At 42.5% G+C, this 14,626-nt stretch overlaps 1 pseudogene; it reads right to left on the bottom strand.

Moving 5' to 3' along the window:
* Window positions 1-14,626, bottom strand: part of LOC141579937 (large ribosomal subunit protein eL8 pseudogene) — a 61,485-nt pseudogene that overhangs the window by 3,229 nt on the left and 43,630 nt on the right.

Here is a 14,626-nt window from a genome sequence, read left to right on the forward strand (position 1 = left end):
AGTTTCCCTGAGTTTTCCAGATGAAGAGCCCATAGGGTACTCAGAACAGTGGAAGAAAATAAAACAACCCAAAGCACATCCTGTCAAAGTTTCAGAACACTGGGGACTAAGAGAAGATCTTTAAATCTTCTAGGGGTGGGGGAAAGAATGCTCATTTAAAAGGATCAGGAATCAGTTTAGCATTGTAGGACATGTTGTAATACACCGAAGTACTGAGGAAAAAAGTACTGAGACAAGCAACATATGAAGAAGGAAAGTCATTTCACTCCCAGGAACCAGTGCGTAAACTTTAAGCATTATTGTGTGAAAATCTGGAGTCCGTATAACAAATGGCAAGAAGTGGCATGCCCAGTGGTTTGTAACCAGATCCCAGAAGACAAGGAATTACGATGTGAGCTTGTAGACCAGAAGTGGCAAGCTCAAATACTGAGGTGCAGGCAGGCACTGTAAATGAAAACGCTGGAGGGGTAATGTAGGCGCACATGTAGACACTGAGCCCATGATGGAGACAGTGACAAGATGCTCAGCAAATGGAGAGGCAATGCCCTTTCTAAATGGGGAAAGAGCTCCTCAGCTCCAGGAAGGCCAAATGGTGCCCATTATTACCAAATCTTGATATGTTTCCAAAGAAGCCAAAATCTAGACTTGTATGTAACCTTTGGATATTTAAATGATAGATTTTTAAAATTTTTAAATACTATCCAAGTCCATCAAAACTCATTACTGACCAAATTTTAATCACAAATCGTGAGTTTTAATTTTGCTCCATGTGTTTCTAGACTAGAAAGTAACAAGAGAGAAGGCAACAAATGTTCATGTGGATTAATCATGTACACCCTGCCCTGTATTAGGAACTGAACACACGTGTTTAAGATGCATTTATGCCTAGTGTTCCATTATTGGAATGCTAAGCATGTGGGAGTTACTTACAGCCTACTGCTCCCCATCGTCGCCAAGGCCTGATTGCAAAAATTCAAAAAATTGCAACCTCATGCATAAACTGGCTAAGCCTCACAATCCTAAGACGGAGGCAGTATTATCCCCTGTTCTCATGGATGAGAAAACTGAGGCTCGTATAGTGGAGTGCACACCCAAGGTTACTTGGCCAGTCAACAGCAGGGGCTGATTCAAACCAGGGTGAGTCTGCTGCCAGCCCGTGGGATTCCACACCACCATTCCACCCTCTGTATCACCTGTTCTCAACCCTCACTTACACATGTAAGTCACCTGGAGGACCTGGAAAACTCTCACACCTAGTGTTAAAGATCAGACTCTTTGGAGTGGGACACTGACTTCAGTTTTGTTTTTGTTTTTGTTTGAGACAAGGTCTTGCTCTGTCGCTCAGGAGCGCAGTGGCACAATCACGGCGTACTGCTGTCCTGACCTCGCAGGCTCAATCCATCCTCCTGCCTCAAGCTCTTGAGTATCTGGGACTACATGCATGTGCCATCATGCTGAGCTAATTTTCTTATTTTTTTGTAGAGATGGGGTCTCAAACTCCTGGGCTCAAGTAATCCTCCCACCTCAGCCTCCCAAAGTACTGGGATTACAGGCATGAGCCACCATATCGGGCAGTCATCATTAGTATTGCTTAAATCTCCCCAGGAGATTCAAAGGGAACCAAGAACTATGATCCAAGAAGCAATGACATCTCCTGGGAGCTTGTTAGAAATGGAGGGCAGGGCGCAGTGGTTCACGCCTGTAATCCCAACCCTTTGGAAGGCCAAGGTGGGTTAATCACTTGAGGTCAGGAGTTCGAGATTAGCCTGACCAACATAGTGAAGGCTGTCTCTACCAAAAATACAAAAATTAGCCGGGTATGGTGGCAGGCATCTGTAATCCCAGCTACTTGGGAGGCTGAGGCAGGAGGATTGCTTGAACCCAGGAGGCAGAGGCTGCAGCGAGCCGAGATTGTGCCACTACACTCCAGCATGGCAACAGAGCAAGGCTCCATCTAAGAAAGAAAGAAAGAAAGAAAAGAAAACAAAAGCAGAACCTAGGGCCCCACCCCGGGGCTACTGCATCAAACTCCTGCATTTGACAAGATCTCTATGAGATTTGAATGCACATCAAAATTAGGAAAGCATTGGTCTAAGAGAGAAGTAATAAAGCCCTAAACTCGGCTTCAGAAGTGTGGATTCTTCTTCAGATTTTTCATTTACTAATTACCCCCCCAGCCGCCCACACACACACCAAAAAAGAAGAAGAAGGAGGAGGAGGAGGAGGAGGAGGAGGAGGAAAGAGGGAAGAAGGAAAAAGAAGGAGGAAGAGGAGGGGTGGGGAGGAAAGAGAAATGCAACTTACAGTACCTTAATGAGTAAAACATGCCCTTAGATATGAATGTTAAATTTTCATTTATACGGATTTGTTGGGTGCCTCATTTTAGTTATTTGCTTTTGCTTTCTCTACAGATTATTAAAAGATAACTGTTGCTCTCTTCCCAGCTTCAGACTCTGTCTCAAGAATAAGGAAGCAGAGAAGTTACCATCAGCCAAGTCTCGACTAAACAGGGACCCAACCTCATACAAGCAACTGGCGTTCCACAAACATTCACCAAGCACCCTCTTTGGGCCAGGCACTGCACCATATGGGAGGTGAGAGAAAGGGACAGTGGCTTGGCCCAAGCAGGCCACATGACGCAATGCTGCAGGCCCTTCCCTTCCTCCATCCTTCCTGCATTCCCACGCTGATAGGGAGCAAAATCGTCTCTCCAGCTCTCCGGCTCCTTCCTCCCTCCTCCTCACCCTCCTCGTTAGTTAGAAGCGGGACCCCTGGCTCTGGGGAGGCGCTGGCACTGAGTGTTTTACAGCTCTTTAATTTTGCCTTATTATCCTCTGTTCCTACAACCGAGGGCTTTGCTGCTTTCATTGTGTTGTCAGGCTTCTCTTTGATGCCTAAATTAATACTAATGGGAAGCCCTCTCAGCTGTTTGCTTACTTTTCTTTCTGCTCAGTTTCTCCCAGTTGAATATTCCCCAGTCCGTGCTGTGCACTCATCTGTCAGCCCTGTCTTGGATCCACTTTAAAAGAAGCCTGAGTATCTTACACACGGTTTGCCACCCCAGAGCTGGGTAAATCAGACGGGGAGTGAGGAGGAAGATTGTGTGGAAACCTGCCTGTTTTCTCATCCGCTCGCCGCCCGCTTGAAACTGCAGAGCATTGGCTCAGCCTCTTCCTCACGTGGGCGCAAAGATTCTGCCCCTCAGCCTTGCTAGCGTTTCTTATTCGATGATTCTTCTAGGGGCCAATCTCTGCCATTTGAGGGGCTCATGAAAGGCTCTCCTGCCCCACTTTCTTTCATGGCCTGCTAATATCTAATATTTCACCTCTTCAAAAGTTGCTCCTCTGGGTTTTTTCAGGTTTGAACCGAAAGAAGAATTTGACAAACAACTTTGAGAGGTTTTGCAGACTAAAGCAATGATTATTAGTACCCATTTGGACTGGGGACTCCATGGATGGATAGCTCACAGCAAGACTGAGACAAACAGTCCTGAGGCTGGGGTCCGGGGCTGGGGGATTAGGGGGGTGGGGGACCATCTGCGTCTTCCCAACTTTGCCTAGAAGCAGCTGTGATTTGAAGGAAAATATGTTAGCCACCTTCCCCTTCCAAGATCACTTCTCCTGGTTTCTTTCCCTCCCTAAGCAGCCAATATTCAACAAATATTGATCAAGAGCCTAAAGTTCTGGCCAGAGTACAAAGAGAAAGAAGTAGAACAGAAAGATAAAAGTAAATTAGTCACCAATCTTAAATACCTTCTAAGTTCAGAATACAAGCCACCTTGAACCCAGGAGCCAGAGGCGACAGTGAGCCAAGATTGTGCCGCTGCACTCCAGCCTAGGCAACAGAGCAAGATGCCATCTCAAAAAAAAAAAAAAAAAAAAAAAAGAAAGAAAGAAAAGAAATGTAGAACCTAGGGTCTCACCCCAGACCTACTGCATCAAACTCTACATTTAATAAGATCTCTGAGATCTGAATGTACATCAACATTTGGAAAGCATTGGTCTAAGAGAGAAGTAATGAAGGCCTAAACATGGCTTCAGAAGTGTGGCTTCTTCTTCAAATTTTGCATTTGCTAATTATCCCCCCAGCTGGAGGGACCTACAAAGACCCTCAAAGAACACATAACAGGTCTTGTCTTTAGTCTTATAGTCAGGGCCGGGCGCGGTGGCTCAAGCCTGTAATCCCAGCACTTTGGGAGGCCGAGGCGGGTGGATCACGAGGTCAAGAGATCGAGACCATCCTGGTCAACATGGTGAAACCCTGTCTCTACTAAAAATACAAAAAATTAGCTGGGCATGGTGGCTCGTGCCTGTAATCCCAGCTACTCAGGAGGCTGAGGCAGGAAAATTGCCTGAACCCAGGAGGCGGAGGTTGCGGTGAGCCAAGATCGTGCCATTGCACTCCAGCCTGGGTAACAAGAGCGAAACTCCGTCTCAAAAAAAAAAAAAACAAAACATAGTCTATGGCCAGGCACGGTGATTCACACCTATAGTCCCAGTACTTTGGGAGGCTATGGTAGGAGGATTGCTCGAGCCCAGGAGTTCAAGACCTGCCTAGGCAATATAGTAAGAGCCTGTCTCTACCAAAAATTAAAACATTAGCTGGGCATACTTGCATGTGCCTGTAGTCCAAACTACTCAGGAAGTTGAGGCAGGAGGATCCCTTGAGCCTAAGAGTTCAAGACTACAGTGAGCCATGATTGTACCACTGCACTCTAGCCTGGGTGACAGAGTGAGACCCTGTCTCTCAAAACAAACAAACAATAAAACAAAAAAAACTTACAATCTAAGGTACAGAGAGACTCACACACCGTTGGGGGGCGGGTTTGCAAGCAGTACCTTCATACATATATACATATACACCCATATATAGTAATACAAATTTTATATATCTCTTCTCTTCACATGCATCTTTTCAAACCTTAGACTATAAACGTGTATATATACATACACATAATGCACAGTTCATAGAAACAAGTACATCTGCTCCTCAATTAACAATGTGGTTGCATCCTGATAAATCCATTGTAAGTTGATGGGCATGGTGGCTCACTCCTGTAATCCCAGCACTTTGGGAGGCCAAGGTGGGCAGATCATGAGGTCAGGCATTTGAGATCAGCCTGGCCAATATGGTGAAACCCTGTCTCTACTAAAAACACAAAAATTAGCCAGGCGAGGTGGCACGTGCCTATAGTCCCAGCTACTCAGGAGGCTGAGGCAGAATAATTGCTTGAACCTGGGAGGTTGCTAGAGCCCTACACAGAAATCCCTACACACAGAACAATTCTAAAGAAAACCACACAGTTATTTATTTAACCCAAACCATAGCTAGGGAGGAGGAAGGGCAACTGCAAACACACACCAGTGCTTGCTCACTGGCTAACTACCAAGCAGGAATGGAGAGAGCAGGAGAGGAAGAGGAAGTAGGGGAGAGGAGAGGAAGTGATGAAGCACAGCAGTGTAAGAGCAGAGAGAGAGAGACATGCTGGAGACCCCCTCACCAGTCTCCAATGATAAAAACTTTAGGCCAGCCGTGGTGGCTCACACCTGTAATCCCAGCACTTTGGGAGGCCAAGGTGCATGGATCACAAGGTCAGGAGTTCAAGACCAGCCTGGCCAACATAGTGAAACCCCGTCTCTACTGAAAAATACAAAAAAATTAGCCTGACATAGTGGCACGTGCCTGTAGTCCCAGCTACTGAGGAGGCTGAGGCAGGAGAATAGTTTACACCTGGGAGATGGAGGTTGCAGTGAGCTGAGATCACACCATTGCACTCCAGCTTGGGCAACAGAGTAAGACTTCATCTCAAAAAAAAAAAAGAAAGAAAGAAAAACTTTAGTCAAAATAAATTTAACAAAATTTATTTGTTAAATTTTATTTGAGCAAAGAGCAATTCACAAAGAGGCAGTGCTCAGGACCGAAGAGGTTCAGAGAACTCTACTCCAAACTGTGAGCAGTGAGTATTCCCAGGCAGGAAAAGGCTGAAGAAAGCAGAAAGGAAGAGCACAAGGGGATCTGTAGTTTCAAAGTTACTTTCCTGGTAAGGGTTAAACCAGAGGGACTTACTTATCATGCCTGCTAAAACTGACCTCTTTGGATGTTTGGCTATTATCTCTTTCTCCTGATTTCTTGGAAGGTTAGATAAACCATTTAGGTGACGTGGAACTTTTTTAGCACAAGTGATTCCATTTTGGTTTGCTTTATTGGAGCCTAGTGCAGGAGCTTAGCCAAATCAATGGCCTCCTACAAATTGTATTTAACACCATTTATGTGACCTTGAGCAAGCTTTTTTCTCTCTCTGAACCCAACCCTCATCTGTAAAATGGGGAAATAATTTAAGAGCTTTGCCAGGGAGTTTCTGCTAAGAAAAAGTGGGAAAATAACATATTATACACAACATTCCTGACACATAAGAAGTTCTCAATAAATGGGAGTAACTTGTACATGTATTTTCCTTTTCAGACTACTCACACTACATTTGTTTGACTTTACAGACAGACCTTTTTTCAATTTTCTAATTTAAACCCCCAACCCATTAATTGCAATTCGAGGGAAAGAAAATCCCCTTCTTGAATTATAAAATAACAGCCCTTCTGTGACACGCTTGAATGATGAGTTTCTCCTCTGCCAGGAATAAAAATAAAGTGAAATTAACATTCTCATCAGCTGAACACAGGCCTCAAGAGAGACTGGCAACTGTCACTACGTCATTGTGGAGACACATTGACAAGCAGGAACACAGAGTGCCTAGTGGAACACTGTAAGTCTAATTATAGAATATTTAATTCGCTGGCCTATTTTGGCAGGGATGGCCCCAACACAGATCCATGAAGACAAATAAAGCTTCTGCATCTTAGCGCTTAGCTTGACAGCCGACAAGCACTTACAAACACCTGCTCAGTGCTAAGCACCAAGCATTGGGGGAATCAAAAGAAATTAAAGAGGTGGTCCCTGCCCTTGAAGAGTTTACCATCTACATGATCAAGTTGCTTCTACATTCTTGCTTTAAAATAGATACATGTAGAACCACACAGTTGGGATTTGTCGAACCTTATTGTAAACACCTGGAGCGTTATGTTATTTAACTCCCTTTGTTTCATCGTTTAGTTAACTGTGAGGCCTGCAGAGTTTGTGTGACTAACACATACAAAAACTTACGTCACTTAAAAAGTATGTAAAAGATGGTTTCCAAGTACAGAGCTAATGATGTTCTTGAAAATCATATAAAATTCCTGTGAGTGGCCGGGTGCAGTGGCTCAAGCCTGTAATCCCAGCACTTTGGGAGGCCGAGGCGGGTGGATCACGAGGTCAAGAGATCAAGACCGTCCTGGTCAACATGGTGAAACCCTGTCTCTACTAAAAATACAAAAAATTAGCTGGGCATGGTGGCGTGTGCCTGTAATCCTAGCTACTCAGGAGGCTGAGGCAGGAGAATTGCCTGAACCCAGGAGGCGGAGGTCGCGGTGAGCCGAGATGGCGCCATTGCACTCCAGCCTGGGTAACAAGAGCAAAACTCCCGTCACAAAAAAAAAAAAAAAAAAAAAAAAAAAAATTCCTGTGAGTGTATCAGGCAAGCTGCATGGTGTGTGTGACCCAGTATTTTTTTTTGTTTTTATCACATCTTTTTCTTCCTTTTCAGCAACACACAGATACATAAGACAACTGGCTTAAATGAAAAAATGGACCCTTCCAAGGGAAATGGATGGAGGTGACAGTGTGTAAGGTGGCAGCCAGCCCTGGTGGCGGGAGTAATGTACAGATCAGAGGGTCTCAATCAGCAGCAACCTAGTGACCACCTGCTTCCCCTCTCACAACACATGAGCCTCCAGGAGTGGCTCCACCTTTGCCTCTCTGAAGGATCATCCCAGAAAGAGCCGCCAGAAAGCAAGCTCCCAGAATTGGGGTCTATCTTAGGAATTTTCCAGCTGAGGATTTAGAAAAAGATAATTTTCTGTCTTTTTTTTTTTTTTTTTTTTTTTTGAGACAGAGTCAGACTGCAATTGCAACGCCTAGGCTGGAGTATAATGGCACCATCTCAGCTCACTGCAACCTCTGCCTCCTGGGTTCAAGTGACTTTCCTGTTCAACCTCCCAAGTAGCTGGGATTACGGACATGCACCATCATGCCTGGCTAATTTTTGTAATTTTAGTAGAGATGGGGTTTTACCATATTGGCCAGGCTTGTCTCAAACTCCTGACCCTCAGGTGATCCGCCTGCTTCGGCCTCCCCAAGTGCTGGGATTACAGGTGTGAGCCACTGCACCTTGCCAGAAAAAGATAATTTTCTTGCAGAAACTCTCCAAAGGATTCAAAACATTTTGTTTAATGTAATCCAAATGCCCATACCAACATTTACTTCTACCCCTCAGAACATTCCACACCACCTCTCACTCGAGTGATAAATACAAGATGCAATGAATGGTTCCTCCAGTTGGAAGGACACAAATTCCCATCCAGTTTCCAACATGAACTGTTTCTGTAAATTGGACGTACAATTGATCCACTGTAAGCAAAAGTTTTCCTGTCTGCAAAGTTGGGATCATGAATCCTCCTTGAGGGAAGTGTGGGAGAAACGGGCCCGGCACCAGGAGGCATTCAGCGAATAGTAGCTCCTCTCGTCTGTTCCACCCCAGGGACTGCTTTTCCCAGGTGATCATATCTGTGTGACCTACTTTCGGCTAAGGGTGTATCCTGGGCTCCTTAATGGAAATATGCAGAGAAGCTCCAGAAAACATCTGGAGAGAAAGCCTACAGAAACTATGCGAGTAAAACATTCCACTCTCTTAGCCCTGGGTGAGCCTTTGTAATCACCCCAATTTTTCCAGATGTAGAAACTCAGGCAAGTTGTGAACTCCACAATAAGTTAGTTTTCAAGTGGGGATAATACTACTATGCCTATTTGAGGAGACAATTATGAGGGTTTAAAAGAATTAAAGAGTATGCAGTCTTTAGGACTGTGCCTTGGCACACTGAATGCATACCATGCAAGTGTTTGCTCTTAGTGCAAACTCAGTTTCTCAAGGTTCGCCAAGGGAGCTGGCGGCAGAGCTATGGCTAAACCCACTCTGCAGATTCCTCACCCAGTGCTCTTTCCCAGAACCTGTGTCTTTATGTTCCTGAACTGCATATTCCTAGCTTTTCCTCTTAACTTGGAGCAGAATTGGATTTATATTTACTGTTTCATATACCAAGGTAACATTTCAGGTATACATTTCCCATTCCACACATCTATGGAGAACCATTAGCCTTGATGACTCTGAATTAGAATGTGATCCAATTACATAATTTTTTTCAAGATACGGTGATTTAGAATATACATGTAGTAACAAGAATTAAAGCAATGTACTGTGGAAGGAAGTGTGCTGGGATAAACCTGGATCGTCTCTCAGTTTAACACCAATACCTAATTCTTACTTCCTTTCTGCCCATTCCAATGGAAGAGATGTTTTATTTTCCCTCAAGGACAAGCTCTCAATCCTTACTTAAGATCCCTCAGCTACTCCGCATTGCCTTCTGGTGAAAATCCATACTGTTCAGCAGGGCACACAGGTTAGAAAGGCACCATGTGGTCCAGCCTGCTCTCCAGCCTCTCCTTTTCTGCACACCATAACCACCCTAGGCTCCTGGCGTCCTGAACTACTGGTAGCTCCCTAGGCATACTAGGCCTTGTCAAGCCACTATAGCTTCAAACACACTGTTTCCTTTGTCAGACATGGTCTTTGCCCTGCTCCTTCTCCTAATTAATGTACTCATGCATCAGAACTCCTATCAGGCAACTCCTCCTCCAGGAAGCCTTCCCATTTCACCCAGCCTGACTCCTACGTGCTCTCATTGTACCTTAAGACCATCTTCATCTCAGCATGCACAGTAGTGCATCATGACAGTCAGCCAACTCTGTGCTTGGCTGACTCCTCTTCCACACCAAGAGCAAGCTCAATACCTAGCAGGATGCTTGCAAAGAGCAAAAACTCTGAAACTGTTGTACAGATAAACCCAGTCCCACAACTTACTATGTGACCTTGAACAATTCATTTGATTCATTCAGGTATCAGGTTCCTCATTTAAGACAAGAAGAGTAAGATCAGATCATCCCTAAGAATCTTGTTAGGCCTGTATTTTACAAGATGGAGTGGTTCTTTCATTAAAACAAAACAAAACAAAACAAAACAAAAAACAGCTTTTCCCACTCCAGTTATTGATAAAATGAGATTAATAATTTGAAAGTACTTAAAAAATGAATTTTGGCCGGGTGTGGTGGCTCAAGCCTGTAATCCCACACCTTGGGAGGCCAAGGCAGGTGGATCACGAGGTCAAGAGATCGAGACCATCCTGGTCAACATGGTGAAACCCCATCTCTACTAAAAATACAAAAAAAAAAATTAGCTGGGCATGGTGGTGTGTGCCTGTAATCCCAGCTACTCAGGAGGCTGAGGCAGGAGAATTGCCTGAACCCAGGAGGCGGAGGTTATGGTGAGCCAAGATCGTGCCATTGCACTCCAGCCTGGGTAACAAGAGCAAAACTCTGTCTCAAAAAAAAAAAAGAAAATGAATTTTTAAATGCCACAAACTTTTATTAATTTTATGTAATTGTAAAAATTAAAAATAGAAATGGTTTTGTTAGTATCCAGCACATATTGTTAGATAATATGCATTCATTAGGTGTTCCTTGAGATATAGATTCATTTTGTCACCTAGTTACAACTACTGCATTTTTCAGCAGAGGTAGTTAAGCAAGTCACACAGGTAACTTGGCAAGTGACTAGCTGAGATGTAATTCCGATATCCATTCTCCTTCCCCTGCTTTCATTTTAAGCAAGCTTTAAAAAAAATCACCCTATGTTACATTTTTCCCAATAATAAAAATAAAACCTCCTCTATTCCACCTCATCAAATTGATCACAAACCATGAGATAATGTACTTTTATTTAAAATAAACCTTTGACACAATTCAGACTTTACGCAAGTAGCCAGAAGGGAATAATAATATCTGTAAAGTACAATCAAGTTAATGACCTGATGCCTTAAAACACATTGGTTGATCACCAGTAGCACCACACTCCTCAGGTCTTCAAGAAAAGATGATTGGGTTCAGCCCAAGTTCTTATATACCAAGTGATGGGCAGAACTGCTTTTTGCAGACTTGTGTCTTCATAAGAAAAGGAAGCGATACCAGGAGCACAGGCACACAGAGGAAAGGCTATGTGATAACATAGCGAGAAGGTGGCCTTCTGCAAGCCAAGAAGAGAGCCCTCACCAGAAATCAACCCTGCCAGCACCTTGACCTCAGCCTTTTAGGCTCTAGAATTGTGGGGAAATAAGTATCAGTTGTTTAAGCCACCCAGTCTGTGGCATTCTGTTATGGCATCCCCAGAAGATTCATACAGACCCCTGTCATGACCTGAACCCCCTCCTCATCTCTGTTGTTGAAAGTTAAAACATGAACATACATATCTATGGAACATGGAGGGGAAGCCATGAAAACAATCAATACTTGCAGCAAAATAGCAAGTGTTCAAAATCATTCACATTAGCAAAGAGGAAAAAAAGTACTGTAGGGTCTTGCAATTTTTGTGTAAAGAAGAAAGAAGTCACACTGAGTTTATCAGCATTTTTTTAAATTACTTAAATAACAAGTGAATAAGCTTATCTTGTCATTCCTTGGCAAAAAAAGTTTTGCATTATATTTCCTGTTGTATTTTTAGTTAGGAGGTAAAATCTTGGGAATGGTGTTTTGGTTTTTCTAAGTGTTCATTTCATTCAAAGCAAATTAGTCAGAGAATCACAACCGGTATAAATCCATCATTGCAAATGCCCCTGATCTCAAAACACCACTGTGCTGAATCCTGAGATAAATCTTTAGGTCAGAAATCCCATTATTCAGAAGTACAATAAAAATAACAATCGGAGATGACATCAGGGCAGGGAGAACATCGCATTTTTCTTCTTTGCGTGTCAGAAGAAGCTAACTTCCGCTCATCACTGGCTGAACTGATCACACAGGATCCTGCAAAATATCTGGTTAGCTCCAAGATAAATAATCTTCTGTCCTCTGGGGAAAATTCTTTTTTCACTTTATGGCTTCAGAAAAACTGTTGGCATAAGCACCCAAACACTTTCTGGAGATGGCATGGAAATATCAGTCAGTGAGTTGAGAAGAGATAAGGATGTGTTTTTACACTTGTGGATAAGTTGATACTGCTTAAAGAATTACCATCACTCGTCAACACGTCCTTTCTCGACTCTTGGTCTGTGGCTTATTTAAAGACATTAAAGGGAGTATTGGTTAGTGGGGGGGGGGGGGTGCAATTAGGTAGAAGAAATTGGCAAGAGTGCAATACAGATAAAATTGAAGAGATGAGGCAAGGCAAGAGGAAACATCTGGAGCACCTGGCAGGGGTCGTTTTAGGCTTCCCGCCTGAAGTGGCTCATTATAGACTCTTCTTCATTGTTGGCCTATAATCTGGTTTTTCCTGCCATTGCAGATTTCTCTAAAAACAAATAGGATAAAAGCAAACATTACCATTTGCTTTTAAGGTTCACAAGATGTCCTCTCGTCTCTCACACGCAGATCCTACTTCAATAATTTCACAACTAATTGGGGTTTTTGCCATGACTGCTCTTCAAAATACCACTTAACTTGAAGAACGCATCACAGAGAAACTATAGTCAGTATCTTCCTGAGTTACTCGTGCCTGATCACAAATCTCATAGAAAACCCTCTGTTTCTTGGGTCTAACTAAGTCTGTTTCCTTTTACTTTCACGGGACAGTACGTTAACCAAGAATGTTCAGAGAAAGCATTTTTTTTAATTGTTTTATTGTGGTAAGAACACTTAACATGAGATTTACCCTGTTAACAAATCAAGAGTATGTAACACGGTATTGTTGACTATGGGACAATTGTACAGCAGATCTCTAGAACACGTTCATTTTGCTTAACTGAATTTTTAAGCACATTGATTAGTAACTCCCCATTTCCTCCTCTGCCAGCCCTAGACAATCACCATTCGATTCTATGAGTCGATTTGAGATATAGCATCTAAGTAGAATCATGCAATATTTACTCCTCTGTTACTGTTGTTACCCTAAGCATGATGTCCTCAAGATCCCTCTGTGTGACTTGGAATATGGATGTTTAAAGCAGTAAAGCAGTAGAATCAAGTAGGATCCATTCAATCCCGAAGCCCTCTGAACTGAGGCAGCCCTCTTCATCCTCACCTAGGCAATGGTCCTGAGTCTTGCAGGGTGACAGGGCTCTGATGCTAACCCTCAGTTACTGTGGAGCACTTCTGAAGAAGCAAGAAGTTTAGCTGACATCCAACAGACATTGCTTTGGGGAAGAAATTTCAGATGTCTTTTGCTTTCTCATTGTTTTTACTTTCTCAAAAACGAAAAATCTAGATACTTTTGTGACCCGTATCTTTTCCCTCTAATTCAGCTACAGATTTCTGTGGACATTTCAATCCTAACATGTCCACATGTTAGCTCTTTGTTGAGTAAGTAGACACTTTATTGATAGCAAGAATAAGAGAAATAAGTTTATAGGGATTTTAATTTAAAATAATATCCCATTATACTTCATTATACATGGAGCCAAGATGAACTTTATACCTATACATTCTTTCCCATTATATTTTCAGAGCATTTTTCTACAAAATTCCCTATCCCATAAACAATCGCTATTCACCAACTGTCAAATCAAATCAGGTCTCAGTAATTTCCAATTCTGCAATATCATTGCAATGTTATATATAAAAGAGATCCTGAAATAAGTGGGCTGTTATCATATATTTGAAAATTTGGCCAGGTGTGATAGCATGTGCCTGTTATCCCAGCTACTCGGGATTGGGAGGCTGAAGGGAGAGGACCACTTGAGCCCAAGAGTTGAACTCTGGCATGGGGAAAATAGAAAGACCTTGTTTCAAAAAACTAATGATAATAAAGAAAAAAAAAAAGTCTGTTTTGGATATCAAAGATACTAACTTTACTAATATTTGTTGTGACAGCTTTTCATTGCCTTTTTCCTTTGGACAAATATGATTTTGTAGAATAGATCATTCTGTAAAAATAGATTTTGTTTTTTAACAAAAATTTAATGATGTGAATAAAATACAAAAATGTTCCTCTTTAATAGATCAAAATGCACAGAAGTTATAAGTATTCCGTAACTATTACTTTATTTTCTTTCTCTGTTAGCCACATTCATTTTAGAAATGCAGTTTATACTCAAGAAGTATAAAGGCTAAAGTATAAAAGCTATTATACTTTACTCAGCAATAGAGGGAAACAGGCTGGGTGGGACCTCATTAGGACTGATGATGTAAACCCCCCTGGGTACAGACAATCCCTGTTCCCTTACCTAATTCTGCTGGTGAGCTAAAATTTCTCAGTTAGATATGCAACACATATTAATAACAGCCACTTGTTATTGAAGGCTTACCTGGAACCAAGGTATGGTATTTATACATATTTTTTCATTGAATGAAGAGACATTACTATGAACATTTTAAGATGAGGAAACTGAAGCCTAGTGAGGTTAAGCAACTTGGCCAATTAATAAATGACAGAGCCAGAATTTGAACGTAAATTATAGCAGAAGTTCCCATTATAATGATGGACATCTCCAAG

Source organism: Saimiri boliviensis, chromosome 14 (genome assembly GCF_048565385.1).
Source record: "Saimiri boliviensis isolate mSaiBol1 chromosome 14, mSaiBol1.pri, whole genome shotgun sequence".
NCBI classification, from domain to species: Eukaryota; Metazoa; Chordata; class Mammalia; order Primates; family Cebidae; genus Saimiri; species Saimiri boliviensis.